At 46.1% G+C, this 16,696-nt stretch overlaps 1 protein-coding gene across 1 annotated transcript in view; it reads right to left on the bottom strand.

Moving 5' to 3' along the window:
- Positions 1 to 16,696, bottom strand: part of LOC137535477 (zinc finger protein 271-like) — a 408,695-nt gene that overhangs the window by 220,103 nt on the left and 171,896 nt on the right. The window lies entirely within an intron of this gene.

The raw sequence follows: 16,696 nt of genomic DNA, 5'->3' as shown, positions 1-16,696 counted from the left end.
ACTGGGGAAGAAATGGCATTACTGGGGTGGGAGACATTACATACTGGAGGATAATGGCAATGCTGGGGGACACAGGGAGGATATGGCTATACTGGGGAAGAAATGGCATTACTGGGGTGGGGGACATTACATACTGGAGGATAATGGCAATGCTGGGGGACACAGGGGGGACATGGCTATACTGGGGGAGAAATGGCATTACTGGGGTGGGAGACATTACATACTGGAGTATAATGGCAATGCTGGGGACACAGGGGGGACATGGCTATACTGGGGGAGAAATGGCATTACTGGGGTGGGAGACATTACATACTGGAGGATAATGGCAATGCTTGGGGACACAGGGGGGCATGGCTATACTGGGGAAGAAATGGCATTACTGGGGTGGGAGACATTACATACTGGAGGATAATGGCAATGCTGGGGGACACAGGGAGGGACAAGACTATACTGGGGGAGAAATGGCATTACTGGGGTGGGAGACATTACATACTGGAGGATAATGGCAATGCTGGGGGACACAGGGGGGACATGGCTATACTGGGGGAGAAATGGCATTACTGGGGTGGGGGACATTACATACTGGAGGATAATGGCAATGCTGGGGGACACAGGGAGGACATGGCTATACTGGGGAAGAAATGGCATTACTGGGGTGGGGGACATTACATACTGGAGGATAATGGCAATGCTGGGAGACACAGGGGGACATGGCTATACTGGGAAAGATATGGCATTACTGGGGTGGGGGACATTACATACTGGAGGATAATGGCAATGCTGGGGGACACAGGGGGGACATGGCTATACTGGGGGAGAAATGCCATTACTGGGGTGGGGGACATTACATACTGGAGGATAATGGCAATGCTGGGGGACACAGGGGGACATGGCTATACTGGGAAAGAAATGGCATTACTGGGGTGGGGGACATTACATACTGGAGGATAATGGCAATGCTGGGGGACACAGGGGGACATGGCTATACTGGGAAAGAAATGGCATTACTGGGGTGGGGACATTACATACTGGAGTATAATGGCAATGCTCAGGGACACAGGGGGACAGGGCTATACTGGGAAAGAAATGACATTACTGGGGTGGGGGGCATTACCTACTGGAGGATAGTGGCAATGCTAAGGGACACAGGGAGACAATGGCTATACTGGAGGAGAAATGGCATTACTGGGGTGGGGGACATTACATACTGGAGGATAATGGCAATGCTGGGGGACATGGCTATACTGGGGAAGCAATGGCATTACTGGGGTGGGGACATTACATACTGGAGGATAATGGCAATGCTGGGGGACACAGGGGGGACATGGCTATACTGGGGGAGAAATGGCATTACTGGGGTGGGGGACATTACATACTGGAGGATAATGGCAATGCTGGGGGACACAGGGGGAACATGGCTATACTGGGGGAGAAATGGCATTACTGGGGTGGAGAATTGATACATTTGTCTAATTGCTCAACCGCAGGATAAATTGAATACACTAGTGAGTTGCCCAGTCAGCACCCGGGCCCTGAAAAGGTGCAGGAAACATACATAAAATCAATAACAACCAAGTCTACACCTGGATTTAAAGGCTATAAAAGCTCACATTATTATTGTATCACAGTATAAAAGCAGAATGTTTCGGCACACAGGCCTTTGTGAAGTGCATGAATGAACTGAAGTGAGAGGGATATGGAGGCTGCCATATTTATTTCCTGTTACACAATACCAGTTGCCTGGCATCCTGCTGATCCTCTGCCTCTAATACTTTTAGCCCCAGACACTGAACAAGCAGCAGCAGATCAGGTGTTTCTGACATTATAGTCAGAATCTGCAGCCAAATAGATCAGCAGGGCTGCCAGGCAACTGGTATTGCTTAACAGGAAATAAATATGGCAGCCCTCATATTCTTCTCACTACAAGTGGTCCTTTAAAGAAAAACATGTATTTGTTACACCTGATACAAATCCTGCAATAAATCTGCATTATGCCAACTTCCTGCTTTCATGGAAGCAGACATATTGATAACATCCTGTGTTTACAAATTAGCTGCTCTGCCGTGCAGAGAAGATTCCTGAGCTGACACAGCAGAGAGATCAAATTACAACTTGTGATAAGTCACAGATGAGGGGGAGTTAGACAGGCTAAACTGTCTTAATACATACAGGGTGCATTTCTATATGTTTTCCTCCTGTCCTGTGCAAGAGTTCAATAAGTATACATAGACAGCGCTCCACTTCTCAATGCAACTGAAGGGATCCCCTCAGGGACCGCACTCACCCAAAAGTTGTGACCACTGTTAGATTGGTCTCAAATCGCTTGTGAATTCTCCTCCTGGCTGACTGCCCGATTCCGGTTGTGCTGTGCTGCAATCCTGCTGGGAGCCTTGTTCCACTCCTATTATGCGGATTTTCGTATGCTCAGACAGGATAATGCAGGCATTTTGGCTGTTGCTGTGTGTATGCTGGAAGGCTGGCTGCACACAGGTCTCTCTCAGGAAGAGAGACCTGTGTGCAGCCAGCCTTCCAGCATACACACAGCAACAGCCAAAATGCCTGCATTATCCTGTCTGAGCATACGAAAATCCGCATAATAGGAGTGGAACAAGGCTCCCAGCAGGATTGCAGCACAGCACAACCGGAATCGGGCAGTCAGCCAGGAGGAGAATTCACAAGCGATTTGAGACCAATCTAACAGTGGTCACAACTTTTGGGTGAGTGCGGTCCCTGAGGGGATCCCTTCAGTTGCATTGAGAAGTGGAGCGCTGTCTATGTATACTTATTGACTGTCTAAAGGGGATCTGCTGACCCACTATAGAGCGCATACACCTGCAAGGTTCTACTCTGGTTGGAGTGGACATTGCCCTTTCATTTTAATTTTGTTACCTGACATTGGTACAACTGTATCTGGACTTTAGCATCTTTTTTTCCCTGTTATTAATTATTTGAGCGCTGAACCTTATACATTATCTAATTCTGTGCAAGAGTTCAGCTCCACTATAAATGAAATCTGCACTAGGAGCAGCGGCTGGATAGTGTACTGGATACAGGAAACAGAAGGATCGGACCAGCACCATATAGGTTACATCATTCATTTACATAAATAGGATAGAGAGTGTGCTGGGGTAACACAAATAGCACAACACAAGAGAAAGTACCCTGTATAGCTCCACACTGACCGGAACAATAAACCCCCCAAAAATATTAATTATCAAACTACAATCCAACCCAATTAAAAGCAATGAAAAATTCAGCGAAAGGTGAAAAAAGAGTGGTGTCCTAAATCAATAATCAAAATACAGAATCACAGGTCCTCCTCATCCAAAGTGTTAAGTCTGCAATGTAAACAATATACATAAAAAAATCAATATTGCTCACAAAATGAAAAATCAAAAGATGCAAGGGAGAAAATCCAGCAAAACAAAATCAGCAAATCAGGTGAACAAGTGTCACAAGCCGCCCCAGAAGGGGTAAATAGCAATAATGGTAGAGATAAATGTCTATAATATACCGTGCACCGTGCAATAGCAGCAATACAGAATGAAAAGTAAAGTGCTCACATGTAATAGAGATGAGGGGACACCAACCCCAAAAAGACTTAACCACTTAAGGACTGCAGTCTTAAAACCCCTTAACCACTTGCCGACCGCCCACAGCCCATGGGCGGCGGCAAAGTGGATACCTAAAGGACCGCACTACGCCCAAGTGCGGTGCGTCCTTTTCGCATGCCGGGGGAGCGATCGCGTCATTGATGACGCGCGTTTCCCCCGGCAACTGGCTCCGCCCACCCGCCGCAACATCCCGCCGGCCATACGGAAGCGCTGGCGGGATGTTAACCCCGCGATCGCCGCTACAAAGTGTATAATACACTTTGTAATGTATACAAAGTGTATTATACAAGCTGCCTCCTGCCCTGGTGGTCCCAGTGTCCAAGGGACCACCAGGGCAGGCTGTAGCCACCCTAGTCTGCACCCAAACACACTGATCTGCCCCCCCCCCCCGCCCACAGCACCCCTCAGACCCCCCCCTGCCCAGTCCCCAGACCACTGTTTGCACCCAATCACCCCCCTAATAACCCATCAATCACTCCCTGTCACTATCTGTCAACGCTATTTTTTTTATCCCCCCCCCTGCCCCCTGCCCCCTTCCCCCTCCTGATCACCCCCCACCCCTCAGATTCTCCCCAGACCTCCCCCCCCCCCGTGTACTGTATGCGTCTATCCCCCCTGATCACCTGTCAATCACCTGTCAATCACCCATCAATCACCCCCTGTCACTGCCCCCCAACAATCAGCCCCTAACCTGCCCCTTGCGGGCCATCTGATCACCCACCCACACCAATAGATCGCCCGCAGATCCGACATCAGATCACCTCCCAAATCCATTGTTTACATCTATTCTCTCCTCTAAACACCAGGGCTGCCCCTACTCTCTGGAACTCTCTCCCACCAGCCGTCAGACTCGCCCCCACCTTTAATACCTTCAAACAAGCTCTCAAGACTCACCTCTTCACGCTCGCATACCCCCCTACACCAGCACCATAATATGTTCTGTTAGACCCCCTCTCAAAAGACGCACCTATTGTCTCTACCCCACCCTTTAGATTGTAAGCCTCCGGCAGGGCCCTCCTCCCTAACGTATCCAGCTTGATTATGCAATCTTACTCACAACCACCCCTCTTGTAGACTCGAACAGTCTCTATTTTAACCTATGACACTGTATTGTTATCAAATCATTTGTATGATCTTCTTTTGTTGTGAGTTTCCGTATGTTCTACCTGTATGTTAACCCATATATCTATTGTGCAGCGCTGCGTAATATGTTGGCACTTTATAAATACAATAAATAATAATAAATAATAAACACCCACTAATTACCCATCAATCACCCCCTATCACCACCTGTCACTTTTACCTATCAGATCAGACCCTAATCTGCCCCTTGCGGGGACACAATCACCCGCCCACACGCTCAGATTGCCCTCTGACCCCCCCCTTATCAATTCACCAGTGCATTAATTACATCTGTTCTTCCCTGTAATAACCCACTGATCACCTGTCAATCACCTGCCAATCACCTATCACCCATCAATCACCCCCTGTCGCTGCCACCCATCAATCAGCCCCTAACCTGCCCCTTGCGGGCAATCTGATCACCCACACCATTAGATTGCCTGCAAACCCGTCAGATTACCTCCCAAATGTATTGTTTACATCTGTTATCTTCTCTAAACACCCACTAATTACCCATCAATCACCCCCTATCACCACCTGTCACTGTTACCTATCAGATCAGACCCTAATCTGCCCCTTGCGGGCACCCAATCACCCGCCCACACGCTCAGATTGCCCTCAGACCCCCCCCCCCCCCCTTATCAATTCGCCAGTGCATTAATTGCATCTGTTCTTCCCTGTAATAACCCACTGATCACCTGTCAATCACCTGCCAATCACCTATCACCCATCAATCACCCCCTGTCACTGCCACCCATCAATCAGCCCCTGTCACTGCCACCCATCAATCACCCCCTGTCACTGCCACCCATCAATCAGTCCCTAACCTGCCCCTTGCGGGAAATCTGATCACTCACCCACACCATCCGATCGCCTGCAGACCCGCAGTCAGATCACCTCCCAAGTGCATTGCATCTGTTCTCTCCTCTAAACACCCACTAATTACCCATTAATCACCCCCTGTCACTGCTACCCATCAGATTAGACCCCTATCTGCCCCTAGGGCACCCAATCACCCGCCCACACCCTCAGACCCCAGCCCTGATCACCTAGCCAGTGCATTACTTGCATCTATTCCCCCCACTAATCACACCTTGAGACACCCATCAATCACCTCCTGTCACCACCTGTCACCCCCTAGCACACCTACCCATCAGATCAGGCCCTAATTTGCCCCGTGTGGGCTCCTGATCACTCGGCCAAACCCTCAGATCCCCCTCAGACCCCCTTCCGATCACCTCCCCAGTGCATTGAGTGCATCTATTTTCCTCTCTAATCACCCCCTGAGACACCCATCAATCACCTCCTGTCACCCCCCTAGCACTCCTATCCATCAGATCAGGCCCAATACAACCTGTCATCTAAAAGGCCACCCTGCTTATGACCAGTTCCACAAAATTCGCCCCCTCATAGACCACCTGTCATCAAAATTTGCAGATGCTTATACCCCTGAACAGTCATTTTGAGACATTTGGTTTCCAGACTACTCACGGTTTTGGGCCCGTAAAATGCCAGGGCGGTATAGGAACCCCACAAGTTACCCCATTTTAGAAAAAAGACACTCCAAGGTATTCTGTTAGGTGTATGACGAGTTCATAGAAGATTTTATTTTTTGTCAAAAGTTAGCGGAAATTGATTTTTATTGTTTTTTTTTCACAAAGTGTCATTTTTCACTAACTTGTGACAAAAAATAAAATCTTCAATGAACTCGCCATACACCTAACGGAATACCTTGGGGTGTCTTCTTTCTAAAATGGGGTCACTTGTGGGGTTCCTATACTGCCCTGGCATTTTAGGGGCCCTAAACCGTGAGGAGTAGTCTAGAAAACAAATGCCTCAAAATGACCTGTGAATAGGACGTTGGGCCCCTTAGCGCACCTAGGCTGCAAAAAAAGTGTCACACATGTGGTATCGCCGTACTCAGGAGAAGTAGTATAATGTGTTTTGGGGTGTATTTCTACACATACCCATGCTGGGTGGGAGAAATATCTCTGTAAATGGACAATTGTGTGTAAAAAAAAATCAAAAAATTGTCATTTTTACAGAGATATTTCTCCCACCCAGCATGGGTATGTGTAAAAATACACCACAAAACACATGATACTACTTATACTGAGTACGGCAATACCACATGTTTGGCACTTTTTTACACCCTAAGTGCGCTAAGGGGCCCAAAGCCCAATGAGCACCTTTAGGCTTTACAGGGGTGCTTACAATTAGGCACCCCCCAAAATGCCAGGACAGTAAAAACACCCCACAAATGACCCCATTTTGGAAAGTAGACCCTTCAAGGTATTCAGAGAGGAGCATAGTGAGTCCGTGGCAGATTTCATTTTTTTTTGTCGCAAGTTAGAAGAAATGGAAACTTTTTTTTTTTTTTTGTCACAAAGTGTCATTTTCCGCTTACTTGTGACAAAAAATAAAATCTTCTATGAACTCACCATGCCTCTCAGTGAATACTTTTGGATGTCTTCTTTCCAAAATGGGGTCATTTGGGGGGTATTTATACTATCCTGGAATTTTAGCACCTCATGAAACATGACAGGTGGGCAGAAAAGTCAGAGATGCTCCCAAATGGGAAAATTCACTTTTGGCACCATAGTTTGTAAACGCTATAACTTTTACCCAATCCAATAAATATACACTGAATGTTTTTTTTTTTTAATCAAAGACATGTAGCCGAATAACTTTCGCGCTCAAATGTATAGGAAATGTTATTTTATTTGAAAAATGTCAGCACAGAAAGTTAAAAAAAAAACCATTTTTTTGACAAAATTCATGTTTTTTTGATGAATATAATACCGTAAAAACTAAAAATCACAGCAGCAATCAAATAGCACCAAAAGAAAGCTGTATTAGTGAGAAGAAAAGGAGGTAAAATCCATTTAGGTGGTAGGTTGTATGACCGAGCAATAAACCGTGAAAGCTGCAGTAGTCTGAATGGAGAAAAAGGCTCTGGTCCTTAAGGGGCGAAAAGACTGTGGTCCTCAAGTGGTTAAAGGACATCCGAGGTGAAAAAAAACTGTTGAGAAAAGCAATTGTATCTATCCTCCTTCTCCTAAAAAGGACACTTTTAGCTATAGCACTTTCTTATTTTATATTTAAATCTAGTTTTTAAGATTTAACGGTTTCATTGTCTCTGTTCAATGACACCTTCGTTGAATTATGCCAGAGCTCAAATCTGTGAATTATTGACCCTTTTTATCTCTTTTCTGCTTTCAGAAACAGGAAAGTGTTTTATAGCTGTAATTCCTTATCAGTGAGAGTTATGCTATAGTCTGACCCAGTCCGACCCGGTCCTGACCCGGAGAGAAACTGTCACTTGCATACCTGTTGTTTAACTCTTTCAGGCAGAGAAAGGAAAAAAAGGAACACAGCCTAGTTATTTGTGTGCTAGGCACTGTACATACACATGCCTGTCTCATCATGTCACATGTCACCTCGGGTGTCCTTTAAGGACCAGACACTTTTTTCCATTCAGACCACTGCAGCTTTAAAGGTTTATTGCTCGGTCATACCACCTAAATGAATTTTACCTCCTTTTCTTGTCACTAATACAGCTTTCTTTTGGTGCTATTTGATTGCTGCTGTGATTTTTAGTTTTTACGGTATTATATTCATCAAAAAAACATGAATTTTGTCAAAAAAATGTTTTTTTTTTAACTTTCTGTGCTGACATTTTTCAAATAAAATAAAATTTCATATAAATTTTTGTCCACATTAATTGTGCTACATGTCTTTGATAAAAAAAAAACAATCAGGATTGGGAATTCAGAGATAAACAGCTCCAACCTTGTGCGCAGCTTTGGCGTACTAATCGATGGGGAATTGAGTTTCAGAAACCAAATTTAATCTATAGTTAAATCTTCCTACTTTCATCTGAAGAACATTGCAAAGATTAAACATCTGATTCCCCCAGAGGATCTTCCAACCCTAGTTCATGCCTTCATCACACCACGGCTGGACTACTGCAATGCCCTTTATGCTGGCCTCCCCAAAAAGGACCTGCGTCGCCTGCAATTAGTGCAGAATGCTGCTGCCAGATTGCTAACAAACCAGCCTCGCCACTGTCACATTACACTGATTCTTCGCTCACTGCACTGTCTACCAGTAGAATGGAGAATACTCTTCAAGATTGGACTGCTGACATTCAAATCCCTGCACAATCTGGGCCCTGGATACATGAAGGACTTGCTAAAGCTGCACCACACCTCTCACAACCTCAGATCAGCAAGTTCTATAAACTTGGTCACTCCCAGAGTGCACCTCAAAAAATCTGGAGACAGAGCCTTCTGTCATGCTGCCCCTAGTCTTTGGAACTCCCTGCCACACCCAGTAAAGACAGCACCATCCCTGGAGCTATTCAAATCCAAACTGAAAAGCCAAAAGCGCTTTACAAATGTTATTTGTTGTTGTTGTTGTTGAAGTGCAGGAAGTGCAGGATGTTCTCAAATCGTGACCTGGACATGGCAGCAGAGAACATGGGCATGTGATGTATTGGGTGCGTAGACTAATAAGACTGCAATACATTCTTTTTGACTAGACCCATGTTAAGGAGAAGGCCCCAAAAAATGTTACGTTCGGAAACTTGGAGTGCTTTCCACCGAAAAGGCTGGGCATGGTAGCTTCTTGGATTGGCGGTTGCGTATTGTGTGGCATAACGGTTGGTCTCAGCCACAATTAAGTCGTAGAGACCAGCAGTGATCAGAAAAAAAAAATTCTGGCACTGCGGTGGGGCGGGTGAGGGTTTGGCCGGGTGATCAGAAGCCCGCAGGGGGAAGATTAGGGCCTGATCTGATGGATAGGAGTGCTAGGGGGTGACAGGAAGTGATTGATGGGTGTCTCAGGGGGTGATTAGAGGGGAGAATACATGCAATCAATACACTGGGGAGGTGATCGGAAGGGGGTCTGAGGGTTTGGCCGAGTGATCAGGAGTCCACACGGGGCAAATTAGGGAGAACAAATGTAAATAATGCACTCGGGAGGTGATCGGGGGGGGGGGGGGTCCCTGGGCGATCTGAGGGTGTGGGCGGGTGTTTGTGTGCCCGCAAGGGGCAGATTAGGGTCTGATCTGATGGGTAGCAGTGACAGGTGGTGACAGAGGGTGATTGATGGGTGATCAGTGGGTGAATAGAGGGGAAAACAGATGTAAACAATGCACTTGGGAGGTGATCTGAGGGCGGGTCTGCGGGCGATCTGATGGTGTGGGCGGGTGATCAGGTGCCCACAAGGGGCAGGTTAGGGTCTGATCTGATGGGTGGTAGTGACAGGTGGTGACGGGGTAATTGATAGGTGATTGACAGGTGATCAGTGGGTGATTACAGGGGAGAATAGATGTATACAGTACACGGGGGGGGGGGGTGGCCTGGGGAGGATCTGAGGGTGTGTGATCAGGAGCCCCCAGGGGCCAGTTTAGGACCTAATCTATAGGATAGCATTGACAGATAGTGACGGGGTGAGTGGTGGGTGATTAGGGGGTGATTGGGTGCAAACAGTGGTCTGGGGGGTGATCAGGGGGATCTGAGGGGTGCTGTGGGCGATCAGGGGGCAGGATCAGTGTGCTGTTGTGCTTACTAGGGGGGCTGCCTCCTTTCCTGGTGGTCCCTCGATCACTGGGACCACCAGGGCAGGAGGCAGCCTGTATAATACACTTTGTATACATTACGGCGGCGATCGCAGGGTTAACAACCCGCCGGCGCTTCTAAATAGTCGGCGGGTTGATGTCACGGGTGGGCGGAGCCTAATGCTGGCAGATGCGTGAGCATCACTGCGTGCGATCCCAGGCTAATTAGTCCCCCAGGTGCCGCCGCCGATCGGCGTTTGGTAGGTCCTGGGGGTGCCACTTTGCCGCAGCCCATAGGTAGTGGGCGGTCGGCAAGTGGTTAAAGGACAACTGTAGTGAGAGGAATATGGAGGCTGCCATATTTATTTCCTTTTCAGCAATACCAGTTGCCTGTCAGCCTAGCAGTGGTGCATTATGTCAGCGTGCTCCATGGTGAAAAATGTGTGGCCATGACATCACATGGGCGGAGTTAATTGAACTGTAACAGTGAGGCAGCGAGCCAGAGTTTCCTCCTGAAAGTTAGGCAAGTGACCCGAAGGGTAATTACAGAGAGAGGACATAGAGAGCCAATATAGTGTAGTAAGTACTGGCAAAAGATGAATATGCAGAGCAAGTAAAAGAATACTCACACACCCGGGTCGCCACAAAGGTAACCACTGTAAAGGCAGGTGGGGAGATTAGACCTGTCCCCACTCAGGATTAAGAAGTCACTCTCCATAGATAAAGAAAAAGGAGTTACACCCCTCCACCAAGGGTGGACTCAGATATTGTACAAGAACAAACAGAGGCGCCGACAGGATAAAAAGGACTAAAAATATTAAATATATATATGTATAGAGGAGGTAGTGGTGGACTTACCTCCTCCAAGCAGACACACAGAACTGTTGATTTAAACAGTCACAGAAAATGTTATTTACACCCTCCCAGTTATTGTGCAACGCGTTTTACAGACGTGACCCTGCTTCATCAGGCAGTAAAAGTAGGAGCATATAACAGCTGCAGATCAGTATAGCACTAAGCACCTCTGGGGTAATTACACAACGTTCCCCAAACACATAAGAAAGAGGCGTTTCCGCCATGATGTGATGAAACAGGAGATTTGCATCATTGATGTGCAGACGATAAAGCTGCAGAAACTGTGTGATGCTATTTATTAGCATATCATTTAGTAATACTGAGCCCCCAAAATGCCAAATCCTGCAACAATAACCCCAAAGTAGCAAATGCAGCCAACTATGACCATCAAGTAATACAGCAACCATTACTTCCAGCACATGAAATGCAACAACCGTTTCCTCCCACACAAGAAATGCAATATTCGTTTTTCCACGACACATGAACTACAAGAACCATGACCTTCAACACATCAAAAATGCAAGTACCAGGGGGTCTGGCCATGATGGAGCTCAGGATAGACGTGTGAGCATGCAACTCCTGCCTCGGAGACAGCAAAGTGACCTAAAGCGGTGCCTAGGCCTGAACGATTTTCGTTTTTTAAATCAAAATCGCGATCAGCGGCATGATGATCTTGATATCGTCAAGGCCGCGGTTTTCACGCACTGCCGCTTGTATCTGCTCTGCTCTGGCCCCTGCAACATCTCCGCGTGGAGAGCTGCTGTGAAATCGCGGTGAGCGTTGCTCAGCAACTCGCATACACAGACTAACATGCGGGGAGCGGGACGGAGCCATATACCTGCTGCGGGCTCTGGATGTACAGCTGTGATGGATATGACATGCGAGCGGGGCGGGCACTTGAACTAGAGTGCATACATGCAATCGAGACTTTGGTGCAGTCAGTGATCCCCGTGCACTGCCCCGCCTCCAATCATGTGGTCCCGCTGTCCTCAGCAAGAAGGAAGATGCCGCCGGTTTGTGCCTGACCTGCTGAGACAGATATGCAGAGGGCTCAGGCTGCCTGCAGATCGACAGAGGGACAGTGCACCCTGGGACCTGGATTCTATCATCATGTATGTGTTTGTTTTTCTAGCCTGCCCTGTCTCTGCCTGTGCCTGAAGGGGAGGGGAGGGAGGAGGGCTGGGGGTTCAGCTGGAAACAGTTGAAGGTGAGGTGAGGTAGGGAGCCCTAGAACTGGATAGTCAGTCGTGAGGGGTGGAGGGGTAGAAACACAATTGTGAAATGTCTGAGGTAGAAAGACAATTGTGCTTCTTGTTTGTGTGTATTGTAGATAGATGATTGTGAGGGGGGTGGTCAGTAGACAATTGTGAGGGGAGGTGGAGGCAGAATACGTACCTGGGGCTTCCTCCACCCCCATGCACACCTCTCAGGCCACTCTGTCCCTCTGGCGTCTTGCCCAGTACGTTAGCCAGTTACGCTTTACTGCGCTTGTGCGGCCTGGCTGCGCACATGCCCCTTTCTTGCTCCCGTGGCTGGAACTTGGAAGTGTTCTGCGCAGTTAGTACTGCAAAGGTGCAGAATGCTCCCAACCTCAGGAGCGCAAGTGGAGCGTGTGCATGCAGGCGGCATGCGCTGTGAAGTGCAACTGACCACGACTGGGTAACGTACTGGGCAAGACGGAAGGGGAAGATGGAGCAGCCTGGGAGAACGGTACACACTAAAGGGGTTATATACACTAAAGGGGATCTGGATGGCTAACTTCTACTGTGGCACCTATACTGGCTAACCTGTACTGGGGCATCTATAGCTGGCAAATTTGTACTGGGGGCACCTATAGCTGGCTAATCTGTACTGGGGGCACCTATAGCTGGCTAATCTGTACTGGGGGAATTCATACTCGCCATCGGAGTGCTGATCCATTGTTGTGTATCAAAAATCGTGAATCAAATCGAAATAGCAATTTCTGGGAGAAATTGTGCAATTCAATCTTTTCTTAAAATCATTCAGGCCTAGCGGTGTCAGCACAGCAATTTAATTCTTAAAAATGTCTGAGGGAATGGAGACAGAGTCCGACAATTCCAGGAAATGGAGAGGCAATGTCTTCAAACTGAAGAAACTAACAGATTTCTTCTTGGAGAAATCACACACCACAGCGCGGAAAATCCAAGATGGCACCGGAGCTTCTTTCTATACAACTCACTCCCAGAGTGCAGATGGAGACAGCAGCAGTGATCACTCCACAACTCCTGGAGATTACCCGCCGATTAACCTCACATCTCTTCCTGCTGACCTATCAGCTCCGTCCTCACCAACTGATAGTCCTGCCAGATGGAGACCTCGCAGAGAAATACCAGATGATCCAGCACAGGTAGGAGGCAGCCATGATTACACACAGAATCCCTCTCGCAGCACAGCAGACATTACAGCTTTTCCTGCAACAGATCAGGCTGTCTCACAAAACTATATAAAAGACATTCTGCTATCCTTCAAATCAGCTCTCCTAGCCGATTTTACACACATGCAAGCCACTTTACAACAGGAGATCACAGATCTTGGTGAGAGAGTTGATCTCTCTGAAAGAAAAATCTCAGCACTGATTAATGAACACAATACAATGGTTGATACTTCACAGCAAGAATCCAACAACATACAGTGGCTCAAAAACAAATCATCAAATATGGAGGACCGCTCCAGAAGAAACAACTTAACTTTTAGAGGGATTCCAGAGCCGGTATCGCCTAAGGACCTAAGAGATAGCTTGATAGCTAGATTTGGTGGCGGAATCCATATGTGTATTACCCCACCACTATATGCTTAATCAAAACCATAGTTCTCCTAAGTTCTTTAATTATAGAAACGTTTCATGTGTTCACTACTTATTTAAAATGGTCCTCTTTCCATTATGCTAGCACATTATGCAAGGTTGGTTATGATTTTGAATGTATCTCCTTTTTCTTCAACTAGTCTAATATCTATTTGTATTGGTATATTCTGCAGTTAGCACATTCAAGGTCTACACTTAATCTTTATGCTAGTCCTACTTTCTCATGCCGTTGAAAATTACATCTATAAAATGTACGTGGATTGAATTCCCCCTATAAAAGACATCTTTTGTGGAACAAAATAAATCATCATAAATCTCAAATCTTTTTTGCTCAAGAGACGCATTTATTGGAAAAAGATACACATCTTTGCTGTAATAAATTGTTCCCACTGATTTATCATAGTACATTTACTAAAAAAAAATGTGGTGTTATGATGGCGTTCCACAAGGATCTCAAAATAAACCCTTTACATATAATTAGTGACAAAAATAGAAGATATATTATTTTTATAGGTCACATTAATGACGAATTGATCACATTATCTATTATCTATGGCCCAAACAATGCTCAATGTGCTTTTATACAAAAACTATTTGCAAAAATCAAATCGGTACAAAAAGGTCGACTATTAATAGGCGGAGATTTCAATGTCTGCCCTTCCACTATTGACTCCTCATCTAAATTTCACCGACATACATCTACAATTGATACACAGCTACATTGGCACGAATTATTTGACCCACGGCGAATTTCTAACCCTTCATCCCGAGATTATCTTTTCTTCTCTCCTGTTCATAAAACATACACCAGGATCGACCTATTTCTTACCGACAAAATCCTTTTGCAAAAAGTTTTAGATTCACAGATCAGCATTAAATCTTGGTCAGACCATGCTCTAATCCATATAGTTTTGGATAATAAGATCTCAGAATCAAAACCACACCACTGGAGACTAAATGCTTCACTACTCACAGAAATGACCTTTACTGAAAAATTAAGCAGAGATATTCAGGAATTTCTTTACCTAAATAAAACCCCTGATATTGGAAATGCTACACTTTGGTCCACTCTTAAAGCTTATGCAAGAGGCATATTAATCAGACAAGGATCCTTTCTTAAAAAAGAAAGACCAAAAAAATTTGACACCTTACTTGATCAGATTCAAACTCATGAAAAACTCCATAAGCAATCCCCTACATTGGAGCTTGAGAGAAAACTTTTTCTGTTTCGGCAAGATCTCAATATTCTACTTCAATCCAGATATGATTTTCTCCTCCAAAAATTGAAACTAAATTCATACTCACAAAGTATTAAATCAGGTTCCTATCTAGCCACATTTTTAAAACATAAACAATTGAACACAAAGATCCAGTCAGTTAAGAAACCTGACTCTAACCGTCCTATAACCAATCCTAAACAAATTGCAGGTGCTTTCTGCGATTACTATGCTAGTTTATGTAATCTACAAACAGATAAGACCATAACACATCCTAACCCGGAAACTATTTCCTCCTTCCTCCAATCAATCAATTTGCCTTCCTTACCCAATTCACAATTAGATCATCTTAACTCCCCCTTTAATTCAGAGGAGATCTCTTCCGTAATAAAATCTCTCAAACGCTCCAAAGCACCAGGACCAGATGGATTTGTAAACAAGTTTTTCATGACTTTTGAATCCAATATTTCTTCTCTTCTCACCAACTTATTTAATGACTTCGCTACATCTGGTAAAATCCCTGAAGAATATTTGAGGGCCACAATCACGGTCATCCCTAAACCAGGGAAAGATCTTACCTCAATATCAAACTATAGACCAATCTTTGATAAGGTTCTAATCTCAACCTGTCATTCTTTAACTTAAAATGCTAATGGTTTCATTTTTCTTATACCGCATTCATTACATGTATCGTACCTAAATTGTATGTGTGTTCAACTTTAAGAAACAATAAAAATGGTTTATGATGAAAAAAAATGCAAGTACCATTACCTCCGACACATGATGTGCAACAACCGTTACCTCCGTCAAATGAAATGCAGCATTACCTCCAGACACAAGAAATGCAGCAAATGTGCAAACTTTACACACACACACACACACACACACACACGTTAAAATTCTGTAAATGTTTCCACCCACACTTGGAATACACTGAATGGAGGGAGGGTGGTAACACTGACTGGGTGGGGAAGAGTGTGACAATGACTGGGTGGGGAGGAAGGTGAAACTAGCTAGGGAGGAGGGTGACTGGGATGGGAGGAGGATGACACTGATTGGGTGGGGAGGAAGGTGAGAATCACACACACGAGAAGGTTCATGGGGGGGGGGGGGGGGGTCTGCGAAAGGGGAAGCAGGGGAACACACACTGAGGGACAATGCTGGAGGGGGGGGGGGGGTCACCACACCGGAGAGAAGAGGGAGACGCATACACACTGAGGGACAGTGCTGGGGTAGGGAAGGACACACACACTGTGGTGGGGAGGGGAGGTACACGAGTTGGTGCTGGGGAGTGGGAGAGGAGGAGGGGGAGGAGATGTTGAGGGACAGTGCTGGGGGAGAGAGGGACACACACGTGGGGAAGGGGGCACCGAGGGACAGTGCTGGGGACACGGGCTGCTGTTAAGCTTATATGCCACTCTTACCAGTGAGCAGATGCAGTTCACACCAGTACAAACACAAACAAACACAGAACACTTATATCACACTTTTCTACTGGCGG

The sequence above is a fragment of the Hyperolius riggenbachi genome, chromosome 10 (genome assembly GCF_040937935.1).
Source record: "Hyperolius riggenbachi isolate aHypRig1 chromosome 10, aHypRig1.pri, whole genome shotgun sequence".
NCBI lineage: Eukaryota > Metazoa > Chordata > Amphibia > Anura > Hyperoliidae > Hyperolius > Hyperolius riggenbachi.
The sequence above is the reverse complement of the archived record's forward strand: the minus strand, read 5'-3'. Positions and strand labels throughout refer to the sequence as shown.